This window comes from Antrostomus carolinensis, unplaced genomic scaffold (assembly GCF_000700745.2).
Source record: "Antrostomus carolinensis isolate BGI_N321 unplaced genomic scaffold, ASM70074v2 scaffold19003, whole genome shotgun sequence".
NCBI classification, from domain to species: domain Eukaryota; kingdom Metazoa; phylum Chordata; class Aves; order Caprimulgiformes; family Caprimulgidae; genus Antrostomus; species Antrostomus carolinensis.
The window spans coordinates 6,178-12,845 of record NW_010307458.1 but is presented as its reverse complement, the minus strand read 5'-3'; the positions used below and the strand labels follow the sequence as shown (position 1 = coordinate 12,845).

The 6,668-nt window shown below is 36.8% G+C and overlaps 1 pseudogene; it reads right to left on the bottom strand.

Moving 5' to 3' along the window:
• Window positions 1-5,894: 5,894 nt before the first annotated feature.
• LOC114818457 (uncharacterized) lies at window positions 5,895-6,063 on the bottom strand (annotated as a pseudogene).
• Between the last annotated feature and the right edge of the window lie 605 nt (window positions 6,064-6,668).

Here is a 6,668-nt window from a genome sequence, read left to right as displayed (position 1 = left end):
TGTGGTGAAAGGTTAAGCTGTGTGGGGGAAGATTTGAGGATGTAGCAAAGTCACTTACACACGCTCTACTGCAGTAGAAGCTGTCCTTAGAGAATTAGAGTCCCAGAAGAAAATCACCAGAGTAAGGGGACTGATCAATTTTTCTAGAACTGGATCAGTTAGCAAGTTGAGCAAGCCTCTGCTTTGATGGTTTAAGGGGAGACGAGTTTTGCCATCTCCAGACAGTAAAAGTGCAAGTGCCTGGGGAATTTGGCTCTATAGAAATAGCCCTTGTTCTTCCCCGCACATCTGTGTCAGGGACAGACAGCACAAGCTTTCTGCTTTCCTTGAGCTCTTCACAGAAGCCCGGCTAGGAGCTGCAAAGCAGATACAACATCACCCATTTAAAAAAAGAAAAAAACAAAAAACCCACAATAACTTTTCTCCATGTTCACGGCACTAACTGGCATGGATAAATTTAGGCTGCATTACTGCAAATTTGTCACTGCAAATACCCTATACTAAAAGAACTCCATGTTCTTCTCCCCAGGTAACAGTTTCCAGATGACAAGATGCCACAGTTCAGGGGGTAGTGTTACAGTTTCATGTCAGTTTGTATCATGTAAAATAGCTATATATGACACAGCAAGAAAGGAGAACACAAGTGTACGACTTAGAAAAATTCTCATGTGAAAACAACAACAGTGGACAAAGCTCAGTTTCTTTTAAACTACAGTATTTTCTTACCAACTTCCTCCCCCAAAACCAAAGCCATAACAAATGCTATTGCTACAGGCTGACTGTATAATCAGAACTTGTCAGTTTGCTAACCTTCGCTGTCTCTGGCTATTGCCTTTTCTCATGCCTCAGAGAAAACAGATGATCCACCAGTCAGATTGCCAGGACAAGTCATTCAAGAAATTGCATCCGTTCCTTTCACTGCCAATGGGACCTGGAGCAAATCATGTAGAGCAAGCTTGGATGTGATGATAGGAGCCCAGACATTTCTAAACATCTCATTAGCCATCAGTGCATCACTGGGACTCTAACTGTAAACAAAAATACCTCTGTGCTACAGTGTCCAGTTTGTAACATGGCCATAAAGGACATTTCCTACCTCATACATATAATTTTGAACTTAATACATCAAAGAGACAGACTGCAATGTAAGTCCCTACACTAACTTCATGGAGCAAGGCTGAGATAAAGCTGACATAATTTAATTTGACATCTATGCACAAATCTCACAGTGTGTGTAACAAGCAGTATAGCACTGATGACTCAAAAGCCTATACACCTTTAAGAAGTGGAAAGCCATCTTTATATTTCTTATGTGTTTATCTTTATAATATCTGAAAGTATTGCACATATCCAAACCCAGAAATAACACTTATAGCCTTCCTTTTTTTTTTTTCTCACTCTATACTTCCTTGATCAGCCACTTGAAACAGCTTTTTTGGTTTGTATACTTTGGCTTGTTTGTGTGAGTAGATGTGTTATGTGAAAAAATGACACCGAGTCAAAAAATGATAGCTTTCTATGCTGCTTTCAGAGTGGAAAGGCACATGGTCAGTCTGATCTCCCACTGCACTGAATTTCATACTAATTGTTTACCTGTCTGAGGTATTTGCTTACTCACCTGAGTGAGCCTTCCTAGTGGCTGACAGTTTCAATTTTAAAGCTGAAAATTCCTCTCAGGAAAAATTTCCATGGAGATTTTAAATATCAGGATAAAAAGCTTGAATCAGCCTGTATTTTTAATATTTGGAGAAGTGTACAGAGCAGAACAATGGGGTGGGTTTAGGGGGTTTTTTTGAGACCAAAGGGATTTCTATCCTTTAAACTATTCAGACTATTTTCAGAGTGTGAGACTTTATTCCTAAGTGTAAAGCACTCATCTAATTAGTTCTCAAGGTCAGGAAAGTATGTGTCAGTGTGTCCTACTCTGTGCTGGCAAGGTTAATAGATAGGCTTAGGTTTTGGCTTTTTTTTATTGCTGATACTGTTGTTTGGGGGATGGATTCATAATTAGTTGTTTCAGATTTATTTTTCCATGACATCAAGGGAGGATCCATCACTGGGGAGTAATGGTGTGAAAGAGCATAGTGGAAAACAAGTTTCCCTCTTTTGTTTTAATCAGTCAACATTCACTAATCATGTGGGTTGACATAATGTACACACAGCACATATGGACAGATACAAACTAATAAATTTTATGCCCTAAAATGCTGGCATGTAAACCAATTTCCTCCCAAAATTTGACCACAAAAACTCATTGCTGAGCTAAGCCTAAAAAACAAAATCCCTCATTACTTTAGCATCACTGTTCACGTACTCACATGAACAAACACAGGCCAACTATAAGGCAAGTGATGTTGCATCTGTGTTGTTAAACTACAGATAATAAGTCCTGATGAGAAAAGATATTTTAGAGAGGGTTGCCATAATACAGAGATCACAGCTGGATCCCATCTTCATCCTACAGTGATGTCAGAGAAAGCTTGTTTCTTTGTCCACTATACTATGTACATACAGTCTTAACTACTTCCTGGACATAATGAATATACTATCTGAGGAGAGGACTAAACCTCTGAGATGTGATTCCAAATGATCTCATTTCATTTGAATACGAAAAAAAAACCCAACCAACAAATCCAACAACAAAAGGTTAATATTTTGTTGTAACCAATTTTCTACCAATTGGAGTTTTCATTTCCCAAATGAAAAATTATCCTCAGTAAACAAACTGTTATTAGTTAAACAAATTAAAAATGCCTAGAAACTAGTAACTCTATTTTCTGGTTAATTTTTGCTACTATAATCACTTGTTCTTTAGGAAATAAAAAAAAGATTTCTAAGCTGGGCATGTCTGTAAAAGGTAACTATCACACGTTCACTTTATCAACTTGTACTTTGACTCTGACAGGCTGTCAATAGTTTGACAGTGACCACAGCTATTTACACCACACTTCTCTTAAGCTTCATATCTGCATGGTATCATTTTCAAGATGAAATAATGAAGTAGCAGACTTACGTAGCTTTTAAAGTATCTAGTGTAAAACTGTCAATTTTTATTTTATAAAACTACCACCCACCTCAGGAAATGGAATAGACTGAATTCACTCTATAAATGTAAATGGTTGTAATCATTATCTTGAACTCGTACAGTCCTGGTAAGTTATTTACAGTGTGATACAGTTCTTAAACAGAATTTCCCTTTGAGTGCCTGAGGTTTGCAAGCAAATAAATAATTGTCACAATTCCATCCCTGCTTTGGTAGAATTGCAAGAGCAAATGGGGTCAAATTTTGCCTTAGTCAAAATCTCCTTACCACCTAACATCTGTAGATGTTCTGCTTCTATTCATATGGTTGGTAGGCAGTGATCCTGACTTTCAGGAAGGAACACCGCTTGTATTTACAACCTTGATATTTTTTTGAAAATCACAGGTGTTCTTGATGAATAAACTGAAAAAAAAAAAAATAGAACCAAAGTCATTCAAAATTTGTAATAGAGAAAAAATAAGCCAAAACAAAACATCTATCAAATTATCACATTTACAATTTAAAGGAAAAAAAAAAAAAAGAAAAAAAGAAAAAAAGAAAAAAAGAAAAAAAGAAAAAAAGAAAAAAAGAAAAAAGAAAAAAAGAAAAAAGAAAAAAAGAAAAAAAAGGCTTACTAAGGGAACATTTTCCTACAGAGGTCATCTCTCTATGAGAATAAAGGCATAAGGAAATACTAGTGCAGTTGGGCAGAATGGGATGTGCCCTTCTAGATCTATGACAAAAAGGTTCCAAATGTCACAAGGACTACTGCCCCACTGTGACTTGTCAGGTGTTTAGTAAGCTGGAACTGTCATTCTCTGAGTATTTCCCTGTGGGTTTTGTTCAGGCAGGAAAATTAATCCACCCACTTGTAAAGGAAATCCCAACCTGCAGAGATCCTCTGAAAGCTCAATGAAAATGAAAATAGTCTTGATTTTTCAGAGCCTTTAAGAATGAAGACAATGAACTACTGGAACAATATTTGAAGGAAAACATTGATTTTTATCTGTTGTTGTCTCCAGACCAAAACTAGAATCTTGCCTCAGAATGGCTTTTAGTCTGACACAATTTAGTGGATTAAATAAACAAAATATTCTCTTTTATTCCAGGTCTTAGGCTAGATATTTTTCCAATTATTACTGGTTTACCATAATCTAAGGATTTCTATAGGCAGAATAACCCATGACACCTTCTGAGATGCTTCATCTCTCATCACTCAGATGACACTTAAGTGCAACATTAGCATCGATGCACAGCCATACAATAATTATTCTTACATTCTTACCTGAAAAAAATGAACTATCATTAAAACTATTCACGTGTCTGTAGAGAAATGACTGACAACCAGGTTTCACCAGCTGAAGCACCTAGCTGTTCCTCGTATGCAGAGATCAAGTAAGATGTCTCTGAAATCCAGGTTAAGAAAAGGAAGCTGACTTTTGGAAGGTACTGACTAAGAGTGAACAGCAGCATCTGATTCTAAAGCCCTGAGTCTTCACCCTTCCTGGTAAACAGATGAACCTCACCTAAGGCAAGGGAATCAGAGATTTTTTTTTTTTTTTTTCTCTCTTAACAGTCATAAAATTGTTGAAACAATCATTTTAATCTTACTGTTCTTTATTTTTATCTGACAGTGCAGCAGCAGGAACTCAGGGAATCAGCATACCACTTTATTTTTTCCATGTTACTTTTTAAATTGCAAGTTCCTCGGGATCTGATGGTATTAAAAAAGCAGAGAGGGAAGAGAGCCAATGGAACAAGTGACAGAGATCTTTCCTGATGGTGGAAAGTTTATCTTGTACATAAAAATGGCTTTGAAGTTCTCAGTTACCTGAAAGAGCTCAAATCAGCATTTTTTGGCTGTCATCCCAAAAAAAGCCTTTGGGATTTCCCTGGAAAATCAGCAATACATGACTGGCCAGAGAGCACTCAGGATTAAAAATAAGTAATATTGCATATGAAATTAAATAAATTTATTCTAGCTTTGGGGTATTCATATACAAATGTAGAAAATAAAAACACAGCTACAGCTTGATGGTTTACACATAGCCCCTCATCCGATTGAAACCACGTAATCAAACCTGAGTAGATCTGAACACTCTAATCTGAAAGAACTAACATCCTTCTCCCCTTAACTTTGTTTCACTCGTTCACATCTATGCTCCAGTACTCAAACCAAGCTATGACAGAGGCACTCCACAGTCTCTGCTAGATCAGCTCAGATGGTAGCACAAAGAAACAGAAATCCCTCCAACTGAAAGTTCTTGGAGAATCATGGAGAAAATAGGATTCACCAAGCACAAAAAGCAAATTCCTTATCCAGTCCTCTGGGTGGATTCTCTGCAGGACTCCTTAAGCAACTCTCTTACTAGTGTATAACATCTGCAATAGTCAGCATCTTTAAGATCAACAACATTGAAAGGAGACGGTGGATTTAATAATATCATCACGGAATTTAGCTAAATTTAATTCGTAGAAGGAGTCCACCATACATGCGCGAGATCCAAACTTGTACTGGAATAAAAAAGGTCTTTCAGGAAGCTTAATTTTGAAATGGCAACTTAACCAAAAATATGTTATTCTTACTCCATAAAAAACAAAGTCGAATTTGCCTCCTGGTGATAGTTTAACTTAGCTGGCAGCCAAACAAGATACACACTCACACCTCTCACCCCAATTCCTAGGGAATCAGGGAGAGAATTGGAGGTGTAAAGGTGAGGAGATTTACAGGTTGAGATAAGAATAATTTAATAATTACAGTAAAAATAAAATTAAAATAATAAGAATAAAAAGAGTAATAATGATAACTATAGATATATTTCTATGAGCGATGCAGAGTACAATTGCTCATCACCCGCTGATAATGATCCTGGAGGAGTGAAAAGGAATCCTGAAACCAAAATCGCAATCCTGGAGAAGCGAGCCCGAGCAATTCCTGAGAAAATCTCCCCCTTTCCAGTCAGCCCCGGAGTGCAGGGGATGAGCCTCACCCTGGGAAAACCACCTGCCTGATCATGGTATCTCCCCTGCCAGGTAAGTTTTGGTTTTTTTTTCTGGATAGAGGTTGCAATACCAGATTCTACAAAGGTAACAGTCTTACCCAGAAGACAATGGAGACAAAGATGGAGCTAAATGTTAAAACAGATTACTCTTTATCTTTTAATGGCATGGAAGACATTGAAAGATTTATAAAGCTGATGGTACTTACATATGAAGCCAAGGAATGTCTTTTTTAGTTGTGTATAGATGAGAAATCTGAAATGATTCCTACTGAGAGTAATTGCATCCAAATCTAAATTCATTACAGATTAAAAATAAACAACACTCAAAACATTACAAAAGAGTTATCCTCAAAAGTACACTGGCAAGGCTTTTCAACAAGACACTTAAGATGGAAGTCTTTCATAGAATATCAATAGGTGTTTCTCCAGTATGAATAAAAATATGTCAGCACACATTTGTAACAATGAGATAGGATACAATTCATGGTTCAGAGTCAGTAACAGTCTGAAGTTTGTTGCCAGTTTCCCATTAATGAAAGATTATCTGTCCTAGGTAATGAAATAAAACTCCATCTTTGTGAATATATCTTCATTTAAGGAAACATTGTGTGTTACACATACATGCATAGACATGTGTCTTTAAA